The sequence below is a fragment of the Sus scrofa genome, chromosome 9 (genome assembly GCF_000003025.6).
Source record: "Sus scrofa isolate TJ Tabasco breed Duroc chromosome 9, Sscrofa11.1, whole genome shotgun sequence".
Lineage (NCBI taxonomy): Eukaryota > Metazoa > Chordata > Mammalia > Artiodactyla > Suidae > Sus > Sus scrofa.
Window position 1 is genome coordinate 119,016,038 of NC_010451.4, and position 17,010 is coordinate 119,033,047.

General features: G+C 44.8%; 1 protein-coding gene across 4 annotated transcripts in view; it reads left to right on the forward strand.

Moving 5' to 3' along the window:
• The window catches only part of BRINP2 (BMP/retinoic acid inducible neural specific 2), a 127,676-nt gene that overhangs the window by 48,368 nt on the left and 62,298 nt on the right, over positions 1–17,010 (forward strand). The window lies entirely within an intron of this gene.

Consider the following 17,010-nt stretch of genomic DNA (forward strand, 5'->3'; position numbering starts at 1 on the left):
CCTATGAACCAGGAATAACTACAGTTTGTGTATATCTATCTCCTTGGAATTCTTTTTAAAGCAGATATCCATTATTTTTAACAGAATAATAACTTGCATTTATCCCTTAATATATCCTATACAATTTTCCATATCATTAAATATTCTTACATAGCATACTTCCAAACAATTAATTACATTATACAGAGTTAAATGGATGTGCCAAAGTTTGCTCAAGCAATCTATTGTTGACATTTAGGTTGTTTCGATTTTTCCACTATTATAAAGATTATATTATAAAATATAAAACCTAATTGTGAATGCTAGGGGTCAACAAAGCACTCAAAAGTTGGGGTCCAGTTGAGGCATAAGGCAGATAAAGATCAGCTTTGTTTCTGAAAGAGGTGAGTAGAGAATGTGACCTAGACCTGGAACTAAATCAGACTTTGGCAATAGAAGCCTTCCCATCACTACCCCTCCAAACGGACCACAGTACAACACAAGCAGAGTCTGCTCTGCTAAACTTGTTAGATGACAGAACAGTTGGAGTATACATCTACTGCAGGCAGACAGCTGGCAAAGAGAAAGAAGTCTGGAACTAACACTCTGTCCTCTCAAACTCACAATACGAACAATTCCTGGTGAATTCTCCCACTATGCAGTAGCCAGCCTTCAAGACAGTCTTCAGTGATTCTCAGTTCTGGTACCCACCCCCTTTGTTATCAGGGTTGGTCTCTATGAGCAATAGGCACAGCAGAAATGATGGTGTGTGACTTCCAAGGTGCGGTCATGAAAGTCATGACAGCCTTTGCCTTGCTTGCTTTTGGATCATTTGGCAAAAGGAAGTCCGCTTCCATGTTGTAAGGATACTCAAGCTGTCCGTGGAGAGGCTCCAACCAAAGCCAACAGCAACCAACCTGCCAGCCTTGAAAATGACCCAACTTGGACATGGAGCCTCTATCCCTAGTCAAACCTTCAGATACCTGTAGTGCTAGCTGATATCATGACTACAACCTCACAAGAGCCCAGAACCAGAATCGCCCAAATTCTTGACCCACAAAAACTGTGTAAGATAGTAAAAGTTTTTTTATTGCTTTCAGGCACTAAGTTTCGATAATTTGTTACACAGTGATAATTAAATGGCACCTCTCTCTCTTCTAGTTGCCAACAAGTCAACATCTTTGTAGCTGAATCTTTGTGTGTATCTTCAAAATAATTGTCCAGGTGTAGACTTACTAGATCAAAGGAAATGCAGAATTCCAGTGTTACATGGTTATGTTGTAAATGTGTCAATTTAGACCCAATGGCATTGGCCTTAGAGTGTGGTCACACCATCCCTACTCTCGTCCCAGTCACACACTTGCAGAAGGGGCTGTTGGTTTTCTGCAGGGAGAGGGTGAGACTGGAAAGGAGGAAGGACAGAAGAATGCTAAGGAGGCCCCAAAGCTTGATAGAAGTCCCAGGGCCTGTGATGACTTCCAGAGTATCACCTCTGTAGACATAGCAGAAAGATGTGTGTTCATGAATGCTCAATGTGGCAACATTGACACACGAGGCCTGATGCACTAGCAGAAGTATTTGATGTGTTAGATGGAAAGAAATTCATAGATGGGCGTTCAGAAATTCCTGGAAAGACAGAAAAGGACAGATGCAGAGACCAGGAAAGGGATGCTTGGAGAGAAAAGAGAGGAGGCAAGAATAAAAGAAGCAAAGAGCCCCAAAGCAACAGATAACACATATGGTGTTCGAGTTTGAGGAAGATGTAAGTACTGCAGGAGAGGGATATTTCAGCTAATGATCCCACCCCTAGCAAGCTGCTCCTGTTTATGGGCAGGAAGCTGTAAAGTTCCAACAGTAGCAGCCTCATGCTTTTCAAAGGCCTAATTTTAGAATACTCCTGATAATGCCCCAGGAGTTGCTAGATCTGAATTAAAAACTCCAGGTCTCTCTCTCCTCCTTTTCTAAATAAAGGGTTATTGATTTACTAATGGCCTTTATATCCTGCTGAAAACAACCCTGTAGAAGAAGAAAGATGTTGCCTAGAGCTGGAGTGGCTAACAGCTTGGAAAAACCAGGATCGCAGGTAGGCAGGTAGACAGAAGACAGGCCCTGAGAAAACCCCAGTGCCCAAGACGACAGGAGGGAGGACCCGCAGGGGAGGATGAGGCTTTGAAGTGGGGAGTGGAGCTGCTGAAAAGGAGTATTGCGCCAGGCTCCAGATACGTCAGGCAGGCAAGTGGAGGGCCTGTGCGGATCAGGATGTCCCCCTGGGGTTTGTTGGAACCAGAGATTTGTCAGTAGAGTGGAGTATGAAGAAGGGTCTCTCTGGGCCAAGTGCAGAGACCTGGCTTGATTCTGACCTCAGATCTCCCCCAATGGGCTCCATAAGCCTATACTTGCAGCCACACTCTGGGCTCTGGTGCTCCCTCTCCGAAACGAGGGGCCTTCCTTTCTACGCCTCTAGAATCCCAGATGATGGAACTCATCCAGATGTGGTAAGCATCTTCTTGGGATTTTTCTCTACTGGTATCATTTCAAACGTTGTGTTTTTTGTTTGTTTGTCTTTGTTTTCTTTTTCTTTTTTTCTGATTGGTTCTTTCCCCCACTCCGTAAAGAAAGCTGATTTCCAGGGCTGAGGACAAGCCCACGGAATGGATGGAGAATGGATGGGAAGTGAGGAGGATGGATCAGGAAACTGGATTTGGAGGAAGAGGCAGGAAAAGCAAGAGAAGGTAGAAATATGGAGGCAAAGTGATAGAGAAATCAGATGGAGGGCTGGGCAATGCCAAGAAGTTGCAGGGAAGTCAGGGCCATGAGGGAGAAATGGGCTGAGGAGGGTACAACCAAGGGGTTACAGGCTGGACTCTGGATCCAGACAGCTCCCCCAGCCATAAACTGCTGGCACCTTGAGAAATTACTTAATGTCTTCAGCTGCTAATTTCCTCATCCATAAAAAGAAAATAACGGGAGGACACAATGCTATTTATTATCCTGCAGATCAAATGAGATAGTGTCTGTAGAGCAGTGAGCCCAACATCTGGCCGCTGGTTGTGATTCAGTAAGTAGCAGCCACAGGTACTCAAAAGTCTCCCGTTTGAGATTGGAACGTTGTGGTGGGATGGCAGAAGTCAGGCTCAATGATGTTAGTGGAATGGGTTTGGGGGCTGGTGTGGGTGTAGGTTCAAGAATTGTGTTGAGAGTATTTGAGGAGGGATGGTTTTGGGTCTCCGAACAAACACAAATGGGAAGATAAGTGTTTTTAAGAAGGGTGCTTACCATCCGCTCTTCCCAGAGTGGTAGCAGGTAGGGCCATTAACTGCTGCTAACTGCCCTTCAGAGAAGTACCTCCCAAGCATTGGATCTCAAACCACATGCACTTTGCTTGGGCTGTCCTCCATAACATTCTGTGTTTGCATCGGAGCTGCAGATGTGTCAGTCCTGGCAAGCCGCCTCAGCAGACTCTACTCTTGAGGTGTGTCAGTGGTGTCTCGAAATGCCCTTTATTTACGGTCAGACACATTTACCTTTTTCTCTTTGCCCTTTGAGTCTTTGCTTGTGTGTGTTCCCTACACCTGTGCTGTACCGCAGAGCAGGCGGCTTCATTGTCATTCTGGAGGTTAAGAGGAAACACAAGACCTGGCGGGGCCCCAGATGTGACTGACCACACAGGTTGTGTTCCAATCAACAAGGCGGGATGCTGTTGCCTTAGACTGTAGTGCGAATGATGCCCCCTTGGTGTTGGGCAAGGACAACTTGAACGCCATAGTATGGGGTGACCCTATCAGGGCGGGGAGGCTTCCAAGTGAGGATGAAAAAAAGAACCAAAACCCAAGAACTGGGAGCATCTTTAATTGAAACTTCAGGGGACAGCGAGCACAGAAAGCATATGGGTAATTGCTCCCGAGGCCCTCCATGCCAGCTGCGATGTCAGGAGGGCAGTTTCAGCCTCTGGGCAGCTCATTAGGGCAGAGAGTGAGGATGGATGGGGTGAGACAGAGAGTCCTGTCCTGCTGAATCACAGCGCAGGTTCCAGGAGCCGCTGGGGCCAACTGCCCCCACCACCCCCCGGGGCTGCCTGGCTGAGGACTAAGCAAGCACGTGCCTGTAGAGCTGGCAGAATGTCAAGGGTGGTAGTGCCAGTGGAAAGCTGAAGGAGCGACATTTATGAATGAATGTGATGTATCATCTCTGTGTCGACCAAACCCCAGCTCCGCCTCACACAACTGGAGCAACCAAGTGTGAGGCGCTGAGAGCATTGGGAAGGAAAGGATTGTCTGACCTGCTGTTCTAATTGGTGGGTGAAGCTCTCGAGGCAGAACAGCTGAGACCTTGGTCTACTCAGGTAAATGATGAGAAAAAAGGAGACGGAAAAATTCTCCTAATGACTTAACACTTTTTTTTTTTTTTGGATAGAAAAAGGGTTGTCTTCTGATGGCCAAAATAATGCGTCATTTTGTAGAAAATTTGGAAATACGTAGGATCATAACAAAGACAGTAACATGTACCTATAATTGAATCACTTGGCAATAATTATCAATATAAATTTACTTGCAGTCCTTTTCTCTTGGGAGAGCAAGGCATTGCAAATTGCCAAAGATATTGCAAATATTTTCTAATTCATTCTGCAGTGCAGGTGTGTGAGGGTTGGTTGGAAGTGGGGAGTGCCTCCTTTTATTATCATTCTGGACACATCAAAATAGCAAATTCACTGACTTGTTCAAAGTCTTTGTGAGGGCAGTGTATTCTGTCCACTGGTTCTGGCCTCTAACAATAGAAATAACCTGAACAGTTAACATTTGTTCTGTGCTTTTTTGTTGCAAAGAACTTTCCCCTGTGGTATCATTCTTGTATGTGATTTCCACATTTATTCATCTACGTTCTATTTCTTAGGCAACTATGATTTAAGGGAGATCAACTTAGTAGTTGGGGGTAGAAAACTGGGAGCCAAGACTTCTGATCCCTTCACTTGTGTAGAACCATGCTTCACTCACAGTCTTCATGTTAAGGCAGCAAAATGCAAAGAGCATACCCTCATAAAGTTGGGGTGTGTCTGTGTATATGGGAATGGTATAGGCTCAGAAGATCCAACAGGAGATTGCACATGACACACAGCTGTCACTGCTCTTCAGTGCCCTGCAATCTGGAACAATTAGTTCCTCAGTCCTCCCCGGACCTTCATAACGTAGTATCTTTGAAGATTACGGGCTTGTTATTTGTAGGATGTTCCTCCATTTAGGTTTGGCTAGTGTTTGCTCGTGTTGAACTCAGGATATGAGTTTTTGGCCAGAGTATCATGGAAGTGATGTTGTGATCTTGCCAGCTCGTGTCAGGTGGTTATAATTTCTGTGTCTAATTGTTGGTGCTGTGAACTTGGATCACGTAAGATGGGGGCTGTCACGTGTGTCCACTGTAAAGTAATTTTTGTCTTTGTATAACTAACAAGTATTTCAAGGGAGATATTTTGAGACAATGAAACACCCCATTCTTCACCACATTTTACCTCCTAGCTTAGCAAGATTTACGTTTCTTGCTTGAATGGATTATAATGGTGATAATTCCTAAAATATGCTTTTCTAATGCCGTCATTTATTAGACAGTATTATTATTCTAAATGATTAAATTAATTATATCTTCAGTTATACATTATGCTAATCACTTCTTTTCATAGATATTGTTCATTTATGATCATAATTATTTTTCTGTATTTTCTACAAATTTAAATGATTTTTTGAATTCTGTTTTCTACATTTATGAGAAATTTTATTCTAAATTATTTGATTAATTATATAATCAAATAAAATTATTTTTCTGCATAGATTAGATTATATATAGGTTCTAGTCTATTCTATTAGATTCCTCTTGGATTCCTATTTTATTCAAAGGAATCTAACCCATTGCTTTTGTTCTTTATTCTGACATTCAAATTGCCTCCAAGATTCATGTGAGGAAGGCTTTCAATGGTCTGAATCCATGTGAGGTAGGTGGTTGAAAGGGGCAGAAGCCCAGGTTAGGAAACTGATTACATACAGAGGGATCTGCCAATAAGCAAGTATACTGAGGACAGTAGTAGCTACGTGTCCCATGGTCAAGGAATTTATAAACATGGAGAATACAAAAGCTAGAATAAACCCTGTGTTGGCCCCCCTCACACAGGCTTGCCTATTGGCCTTTTGATTGAAGGAGGAAAGAAGGAAGGAAGGCAGAAAGTTGTACACGTTTCTTAATCTGGTAGAATATCATTTTCCTTACATTAATTGCTCAGGAGTGATAATATGTACCTTGTTGCAAGTAAAGTGCTTAGCACAGCAGCCAGTAGGAAATAAGCACTCAATAAATAGGACTTTGTACCGCTTGATTGTTGTTAATATCAAGGCCAATTAAGCACGAAGCAGGAGTCCTAGAAGGAGGATGGTGGAGGTGAGTGATCTTGGTCTTGGCCGCCATGACCAGTGGTGGCAAATTAGATATGCGTGAAAAATGTACCCCAAAGGTTGGTCTTCTATTATTCTGAGATGCCTTACGAGTCTGGGTGTGTTAGAATTTGTAGGTGTGAGGCAGATCTTCTCAACCTCAATCATACGATGCTCAGGGTCAGAGAATTATTTGCTGTGGGGAGTTGTCTCAGGCATTATAGGATGTTTGACAGCCACCTGGCTTAACCCCCTAGAAGTAGCACCCCTTGCCAAATTGTTAAAACCAAAAAATTCTCTGGAAATTGACAAAGGTTTCTTGGGCTCAAAATCATATCAACCCAGATACATACACACCACACACACACACACACCCCACACCACCCCCCCCCCCCCCAGCTGAGAGCCACTTAAGGAAATGGTTGGCTTTTCTTTTTTGTCCTAACTATATTCTCTGTTACTATGGTTGAGAAATGGAATACTTGATTTCATTTTAAATATTTTAAATAGAGTTACTTTATGTCTTTCTCCAAAAATTGGAACTGAAAATCAATGATATTATACAAAATTCGGCTGAAAACAATTCAATCTCAGTTTTGACTTGGAAGTTGCCGATCTGAGCCTCAGTTATCACTGAGTTGTGGACATATGCAAATCCTGGTCAGCATGGAGTCCACCTAAGTGACTTTGGCTAATAAGGCTTGCCCTAAGAAAGTCAGAACAAGGGTTTGCACTCATCTTCCTTTCCAAGAAATCCAAGCACCACCTTTTAGCCTTTTCTTCCACAATCCACTTCATGCATTTTACATTCTAGCTAAATGGAATGTTCTTTGTCCAATAAACATTAGTTGGAATAACGAGTAGGTATTTATTAACTTTCCTAAAAGGAAAGGAAGTAGGAGACTTATTGTCACATCTTACAAAGTGTTTAATTTGTCAAAAGTGTTTTAGGTAGTCTATAGCAATGTGAGCCAGAGTGCAGTGTGAATTAAGTTTTTTTTTTTTTTTTTTTTAAAGGATTACTCTAGTTCTTTCACTGAAATCTCTGAAACCTTTTGCACAAGGATCTCCAGATGGTGCCCCTGTCACTGTGGTCTACCTAAGGCCATCTTTTAGTGGAGAAAGAACTTGCTGGTAAAGAATTGGAGAGGAACACAAAAAACAAAATTGGCAACAACACAGCAACGACATAAATTAAAATGATCTACACACATGAAAATGTTAACTCCTCAGGATAACACTGACGAGGCCCTAAATGCAAAGCAACCTTCGTTTTGCACCACCTCCTAGAGTGGCGGTTTCAGTGACCTTGGCAGGGCAGAGCAAGCTTTGCATCAGTGCAAAGAATTACATGACAATAAGCCTTCTCAGCTGAAGACTGAAGGAGAGTGTTGGGTAAACTCTTGCAGGGTGTCGATTTTAGTGTAGAAACACCAGCTTCTGGTAACCTGTCATTATTAATTTAAAAGGTAGGTAATATACAAACAAGCTATAGAAATCAATGCAAGGGAAAGCGAGTCATTTGGCTCAAGAAATGAAGAAGGGGACTCACTGTGGTGGGTAAGCTTTTTCTCCATCCGTCTTTCCAAACCAACCGTGGGCCTAGGACCCTATTTTAGAAAGGGTACCCTGAGGTTATCAGTTCCCAAAAGGTTGATAGCAGTTTCCTGGTCTACCTGGTAACCTCTAAGTTGGCCACTGCTGCATACACACTACACCCAACACAGCAAACTGACTGATGGCATTGCACCCACTTTATCTCCTGCTACTCCTTCCCACCCCTTCTGCCCCAACCCCCTCGCCAGCTGCCTGCCAGTACCAGTCAAAAGCCTATGGGAGAAAAAGTCGCCTTCACCAAAAACTAAGCAACCAAAATCCACTTAGGGCCGGGTTTCTTGGACCTTGCTACAGAAAGGAATAATTATTCTTTCTCAGTGTACTTATTGACATTCATTGAGCAGCATATAGTTTATTTTTGCTAGCATTTGTGATGTAGCATCTATATTTAATTCCACAAGCTGTCAGGCAACTCATATATTTACAAACACAATCCCGGAAACAATGTTGTTTGCTGGTCCCAGCTGCATCTGTAACATCTCCGGAGCCCTGTGCTGTTTGGCAGAGCTCAGGGCATTATCATTTTACATTCTGGTCTGTGCCAAGGGCCCAGGAGGGCAGAGCGTGGGTTAAAAGATCAGATTCGGTGACAGGCATGGCGGAAAGCCAAGAGCAAGAATAACTGTGAGGGCTGCGGGTCAGGCTGGAGAGCTCTTCCTTAGCACCCCCTCAGTGCAGCAGCCTGCGCCGTGCCGAGCAGTTTCCATGTGATTGGCTGAGGTTTATTTTGGCTTCTCAGACCTGAGAGAAACCACTTCAACCCTCCTGTGAATACAGAGGCCAGCTCTGCTGGGAACTAAGCTGGGGCTTCAGCAATGGAAGCCAGATGAGGGGAAGGCAACAGGAACAGAGAAGCTTTCCTCTCTGGAGGATGGAACCAGCTGTCTGCCAGGGATAACTAAGCCGGCTCCTGGAGCTGGATGCAGGGAGAGTGGCTGGGCATGGCCAGGGACAGGATCGTAGGGCATGATTCGGACACTCTTGGTAACAGAACCCACAAAGAGGGATGTAATCACGAGCCGGTAGGACATTTCAGAATTAGGCAGAGGGGCAGGCCATTGCTGGAGGTCTGCCTCCTGCAACAGAAAGTAGGGAGCTGCGAGCAGGGACGCAGGAGCCAGCCAGGGTGCAGGCCCCTTACACCTTAGGATGGACACTCTGAGATTGGCCATTAAGGAGGGGGATGGGGAACTCGGGTGCAAGCTCAGTTGGGTTTGGGAGTTCGAGGGGAGAACCGTGTAACTCAGGGGCGCACAGGACACCGGCAGTTGCGGGCCATTCACCAGGGCCTAGGTTGGGGGAATGTGCCTAAACTTATGGTTTTTGAGACATTGCAAGTGATCTAAGGGCTTTCACATAAGGCCTTGCTGACAGGCCACCATCAAAGCCAGAGCCACACAGCTTCCCCAAAAGCAGAAGGCGTAAGCATCCTTGACCAAGCCAGGGAATTGACTTTAGGTGAATCTAGCTTTTGTGCTCGAAGATTGTAGACTTTCCATCAATCCATGGACATTTTTAAAATGAGAATGACCTAAAGGAATCTAGGGTGACCTTCTGTGACTACAGCTCCCTTACCGGAGTAAAGTCTGTGGATCTTTCCTCCTCTGCAACCTCAGAAGGTTTTACGAGAATTCAATGAGCCAAGGAATGGAAAGATTTCAGACCAGGGTCTGGTACATAATAAAGATATGAGAACGTAATTGGTGATGATGGTGGTAGTGCTGAACTCCTGGGTTCCGGCCTCAGAACATTTCACTTTACTTTGGACACATGTGAAATAAAGATGGAATGAGCTCTAGGCTTAGCATTGAAAAAGGTTCCAGGCCCGCTTTTGCCCCAGATTTTGAATAATTCGCCATCACTCACTGCACTTCTGTGACCCTGCGTTTTCTCATCTGTCAAGCAATGTGAAGGGGATTCCATCACTGGCTCGCACTGGAGAGTTTTATCAAAATCCCCTTGAAGGGTTTTCAAAATATTCCAAAATACAGACGTGCACCCCAACCCAAGATAGCAGTCATCCCTCTCTTCCCCTCTCCTTTCTCTCCATCAGTCTCCTCCCTTCACAGACACACGTACTGCACACACACTCTGGCTGCGGAGAACCCCTGGGCCAGCTCATCTCTAGATCTCCCCCCTCTCCCCACTTCCACCATCTGAGCAGGTGGAAATTAATCAGGGAGCAAAGTAACCAAGTAATCAACATAGAGGCTGGCTTTGAAAGGCTTCTGGGGTGGAGTTCCTGTCCTGGTGCAGTGTAATAGAATCCAACTAGGAGCCATGAGGTTGCGGGTTTGATCCCTGGCCTCGCTCAGTGGGTTAAGGATCCGGTGTTGCCATGAGCTGTGGTGTAGGTTGTAGACGTGGCTCGGATCTGGTGTTGCTGTGACTGTGGCATAGGCCAGCAGCTGTAGCTCTCATTCGACCCCTAGCCTGGGAACCTCCATATGCTGCGAGTGAGGCTCTAAAAAGAAAAAAAAAAAAAAAAAAAAAAAAAGTCTTCTTGGAGAAAGAGCGTCTCAAAGATATGATAGATGTGGATTCAGAGAAAAGGAGGGTAGGCGTGAGTATATGGTAAAGCCCACGTGGTGAGGCTACCATGGGTCAAGTGACAGAGGCCGCAGATAAGGCAAAAGGACTGCCCACCTCTGCAGTCGGGGGAGGAGGACCAGTGAGGTCGCTTGGAGCGACCTGTATAGACCCCCGAGGCTAATGAGGACACATTGTTAGCAGAGACTTAGCTTCTCAGGCCTCTTACCTGTAAAAAGCAACAGTAAAACAAACACAAGACCCACAGTGAATAAAGCAGTGCCTCTGGACTCTTTGGCTTCAATAACCTATGACCTATGTCGATGCATTGGAAGCAAAACCACAGTAAACACACACAGCACAGGAATTTTTTAGGGGCTTTCCAAATATTATCCCATTTAACTCCCCCCCCCCAAGGAGTCACTATTATTATTATTCTGTTTTTTAGCAGATGATGAGGGAGCTGAGGCCAGGGAGGTGGAGCCAACGTGAGAAGCCAGGCGTTCTGGCTCTGTGGTCTATGCCTGCGGTCCCTCCGCGGCCAAGTGGCTGTTAGGGCTCAGTGGCGGTCAGGGGAAGGAAGGCAGATTTGTTCTTGGGGCCACAAGGCATTGCTGGGTTTTCATAAGGAAGGGATCTAATGGAAAGAGTTTTGAGGAACGTTCATCTGCATGGAGATCAGGTTTTAAGGCTTTGAAATATGCAGCTTTTCATTCAGAGGTTCTGTTTGATCGGCAGTGCTTTCTTTCTCTATTCTGGAGACCCCTGTGACCTCAAGGGATGCTCTGGGCCGGAGCGGCCACCCTGGTCTGTACATGGTGACCTGGGACTTCATCACACGAGGCTCTGGGAGCCTGTTAGTGAGCTTGTTTCCCCAGGGAAAGTGCCAAGGACACCCGGCAGGCAAGTCTGAAGCCTCTGCAACTGACAGATGAATCCGTCCTTGATGAGTGAGGGGCTGGTTCTCGCACAGCACGAACTATAAATCAGGGACCCTGGGGAGATGAAATCTATGAGGTCTAATGCCACAAAGCTCTGTGTATGGGGGGTGAGGGGAAAGGGGGAGCTATATTATTTTTTAAGCTCATTACAGGATCCTCAAAACCTTGCGTTTTGTTCCTGCTCTATGAGGGCAAACATTGGTTTTTTTTTTTTTTTTTTTTTTTTTTTTTTTTTTTTTTTCAGTTTTGTACAATCCTTGTGCATAGAAAGTGCTTAATGACTGACTGACTATTCGATGGCTACAAGTGAGGGAGGGCGAGGAGAGCCTAATTACAGGTGTTGAAGTCAGGATGTCCAAGTTTCACTTCTGCTTCCTTGCGGAATGGTCTCTAGCAACTCCCTTTGCCTCTCACAGTCTCTCCTCTTAAAGGTCCCAGATGAATCCAAGAACATTTAGCAAAGAGTCATCATTATCATCTCTTAACCTTCACACGAATCATCATCATTAATACTATAAACCTGACTCTATACAGGGAGGCTGTCTGTCGGCCTCGCCTCTTTTTAGTCCAGCAGAGAAATGCATCAGGTCTGCCTTGCCAGTTCCATGCCAGTCCAGGGCTGACGCTGAAGGTCATAACCCAGAGCCTGGAGAGGACAGTAGTAGTCTGGGCATACCATCTGCCTGGGCGCACTACAGGACAAAGACACTGCTGAAGCTCTTCAAGTGCAACCAGGAGCATTATAATAAGGGTAAAAACATCATGGTTAGGGTCTTTTGAGGCTGGTAGGTCGTCCCAAAAAGAGAGGAGAATCTAAGTCATTAACCTGACCTGATATCAGCTCCCGTCCACCCTCCTCCTTAGGAATCTCCACCCCAGAATGGCCTCTCATCCGTCCTGTCTCCCCTCCCTTTCTAGTCAACACAGGAGGTTTTGCATCAAGATATTGTTGATGCTAAGAGCAAACAATACTTTCTGTGCATTTTTTTTTAATCACCAACACCCTCCGATTTATTCACAAAAACATCTTTCCAATAGAGTTGGCCAATTAACCACTCAAATGGCTTGAAAACGTATTTAATGTCACTGCCTAATCACTTTATTAAATGTCACTGCTCCATCAGGCAAGAACTTCTGCCTCATCCCTCACTTCTCTTATGCTTCACTCCTTTCTAAAACAGAGCTTCTTCCCAAAGAAGACCAAGATCACAGCACCTCTCCCCTTACATTTGTCCCCTTTCATTTGCATAGAATTAAGGGATGTCAGCATCAGGCTGGACCATAGGGATCATCTTACCTCTGAAATCATGACTAACGTGAGGATCCCAGAGGGGCAGTGGCTTGCTCCCAAGGGCACCGACTTGTGAGTGGCAAAGCCTGCCTGTTTTTGTAATTGTGAATCACATCAGTGGTGCACTGAAGCGTAAATTCTATAGGAGCTAGACTTGGTGGACCTGGATCTGCCACTGGCATGCATGACCTTGTGCAAGTCACGTATCTATTTCCAGCCTCAGTGTTCTCAGCTGTTGAAAGGGGAACCAAAAATCTGGGAAACAACGATCAGACCTCATTTTATTGTCTGTGCTTCATAAGCAGCAGTGACCACACACATATAAACTGAGCATGCTGCTATTTGTCAGTGATAACTGTTAACAGCATTAACAAGTTGTTATTTATAATACTCATTTCACACCTATTTCTCCTTTACTTCTGGCCTCTTAACAACAGCTTAGCCGTCTCCTTCACTCCTCCAACATGCAACCCTTCTCTCATTCTATCTCACTTGCCAGGATTTAGTACCTGAGCAATTGATGCCCCAGATCCTAATTGCTCTCTCGACACACCTAGCATACATGAAGATGGAGACCAAGAGAAGGACACAAAAGCATCCCCAGAAGTCCCCCGCTGGGTGATAATCTCAGCGGGGGAGATGTGATTTTTACATGCCCTCCCATGTTGAAGACGGCACTGCCTGCTTCTCATGTGGCTTTGTCTAGACTTGATCTTCTCATTGACAAAAATGGGAACCATCAGATTCATGGCTGAGAGAACAGAGCTAAGCTAACATACTCACAAAGGAAAAGCCACAACTTATTTTACTTGTACCTTTGGGCCAAAGCTAATTTATTATTCACATAGGCGTAAAATTCTGCCTTGAATGTGGTCTTAGTAAATGAAATTGTTTGGCTTTCACAAGTCAATTTCTGGGTTTGTTTTTTCTTCAAGAAGCCAACTTATCCATAACTGGAATATGCTCACGTGTAACATGGGGGTTTACTTTCACAGCCAGTTTTAGGACAAAACATATGCTTGGAAGCATCATGGGCAAGGTGCTAATTATTTTAACCTGCTGAATGTTTACTGGTACCATTAGAAGTCACGAGAACATAAATGGTTAAAATTTTTAAATTTGTTTGACAGGTTTCTGTTACAAAGTTTCTAGTGATATTATTTGTGGAGCATAAACAGGAAATGACCAAAAGCTAGTCTCCTTAAAAAGCCTAATTTTTACACAACTGTCAATGAAGCAGTTATTTTGTCGTTTTTCTTTTTTTTTGAAGGTAAAGGCATATGTTTTAGGGGTTTTTTTCTTGATTTTTTTTTAAGAAAAATTTGAAGCCAGTTTAAAACTTTTCTTTCTTAAAAAGAGATTTTTAGTCAAAATGTCTTCAGATCTGGAGGAAAACCAGTGAAACGGAAACCATCTGATTCTGAGGTTGAGTTTCTCCGAGGAGCACTCTGGAATTTCAGCACTGAATTCAGGCGTTCTTGCTGTGCTCAGCAGACCCGGGCCTGCAATCAAAACCATTTGATTCTAAAGCTGATGCTCCTAGACCCAGGCAGGTTCCAGCACATTGTGAGCCCTGAAAAAGCATAATTACAAACAAAGGACAGAGGCACACGTTGACTTAATATAGCTCGCCGCTTTCAAAGAGCACACAGCTCTGCACACGCATGCTCTCACCTGTCCTTAGAAAACCCTCACTTAGCAGGGGAGGGGGCGGCTAGCACCCCCGTGTTATAGCAACGGCCACCAAGAGGGTCAAGGGCCAGACCACAGCCACACACTGTTACAGGTTCCCAGTGATGCTTCTATGGAATTGGTTCGGCACATATTTTTGAAAACTGACTGTGTGTTTGACCTGGCCTCTGACCTTGAGGAGTCCTTAACCTGGGCAAGGGTGATGTAATGTGGCTCAGAGGAGATGCTCACACTTAGGGGAGAGGATCATCACTTGGCTCAAGGAATCAGGAGGTGATCATTGTCACTTGGCTCAAGGAATCACCATACTGGCTTTGTCTTACGCCAAGAAGAGCTGCTAGTCTTCTCCAGAAAGCACCAAGAAAGCTCACCATGCCAGACCTTGTGCAGAGGAGGAGAGAAGTACGTTGCTGCTTATGTGTTTATCATTTTGGAATTTCTCTCTAAGGAATTACCACAAACTTGGTGACGTAAATTCACTGTCTCACAGTTTCTGTGGGTCAAGAGTCCAGGTACAGGTTAGCTGGACCCTCGGCTCAGAGTCTCACCAGAATGAAGTCAAGGCATCAGCCAGAGAAGCAATTCTCATCCTGGGCTCAGGGTTCTCTTCTGGGCTCATGTGGTTGGCATCAGAATTAATCTTCTTGGGGTGGTACAACTGAGATTCCCATTTTCTTACTGGCTGGTGACTGGGAAATGCATTCAGTTCCTAAAGGCCACCTGCAATCTCTGGCTCATGGCCCCCATAGACTGTACACAGCATGACTGTTTGCTTTCTTCCAGGGCAGCAGAAGCCTGTCTCCCTGACATTTCACCTTCTTTTGGAGGTTCACCTGATTAGGCCAGGCCCACCCACGATACTTTTCCTTTTGATTCACTCAAGTCAGTTGATTAGTAACCTGATCATTGGAGGAGTATCCCACCATATTCATAGGTCCTGCCTGTACTCGTGGGGAGGGTATCATACAGGGCATGCCCAGAAGGGCTCAGGAATCCTGGGGACCATTTTAGAAACTTGCATTCCATACTGTCCTTCCACCTGTGTCAGTGCTTGTCCGCCTAATTGTGTTTGCTGCCTTGGCCAGCTGTGTCAAGCAGCCACAGTCTCCAAAATGTGCCTCCCTCAATATGCTTTTAAAAACAATGATATTTTATAAGAGGAATCAATCACTAATGGTAGGTAGCGTTTCAGATAATATAACGAGCACTTGTTTTCGTATTGTCAGTACTTAGCGGAGTGTCGGGCACTCAGGAGTCCTCAATGTATGTTTCTCCAGCAATGAATGCATGGATGATTAAATGAGAAATATTTTGGGCATCCTCATCAGATTGCATCCCATAAAAAGAAATGCCTACCCCCCATGTGCAATGCTGATTCCTCCTTTTAGTTTATAGCACTTTCCCTACCCCGCCCCAGTTTAAAAGTAATGCCTGCTTATTCTAAAAACATTTGGAAATGTTTCTTCCTTCTATGGTTTTATTTTTTTATATTTAACATTTTAATCCATCTGGAACTAATTTTCCAATATTATGTATAAAATAGTCCACCCCCTACCCATTTTGCCAGTGAAGGTTCTTTTTAAAATATAGATACTAAGTTCTTACGTATAATAACGTCTATTTCTAAGCTAGCTGTTCTATTCCATTGATCTGCTGACCTGCTTTGCGTGCCAGTTTCACCTAGTTAGTTACCAGAATTTTATAATATGTTTTAAGATCTAGTAGGGCACCTGCTGCCTCATTACTCTTCCTTCAGCCCGTCTCTCCACCAGTCATTATGCGTGGGTCTATCTGCCTGCTCTAGTGCCTTAGGCAGCAGAGCATTCTTTAGCAAAGTCTGGACCTGGAGCAAGATCTTGGTTCACAGTCTATCTTTGCATCCTCCCAGATCAATGCCTGTTGAGACTCAGAGAAATGGAAATTTATAATGTTTATAGTATATACATACTGTGAGCATTAACTGGGGCAACTTCTAAGAATCGCCCAGTAGGTCAATACCTACTAATTGGAGTGGAGGAGTGACCCTGAAGGTGCAGGCACTCAGGCTTCTGTCCCTCCATTCTTACCAGCAGGCAGTGCAACTCTTTTGAAAGCCTCTTGTGCAAATGGCGAGGCTTGTAGCTTTCAGACCCAGGCCAGGTTTTAGACTGAGCACATCCAGGATTAAGACTTGGCCTGAGGTCCTCTTCAGAGTCTGCATTGGCCCCAGGGAAGTCTGGTGGGTTTGTTGAGCTGGAGCCATTCCAGAGTGACCTTGGGGCCTGGGGAGTGAGTGTGAGTCAAATGCTGAAACCCACGTGGCCTGACCTTATAAGGGCCTGGCCATGCCAGGGAACTGACACCCCTTGCTTCATCCCCAGGGAACTCGTCCCTGGGCTTTGGCAGCCAGAGAAAGTCCTTAAAGCCACAAACTATAGATGTTGGGAGTGGGAGTTATTCTAGCACAGACCAAAGTGGTGCTGGGGAGGGGAGGTGGGCCAGGATCTGATAGCATGTGCTAGACATTGAGGATAGAATAAATGAAGACAAGGGCAAGAACCCGCACAGTATT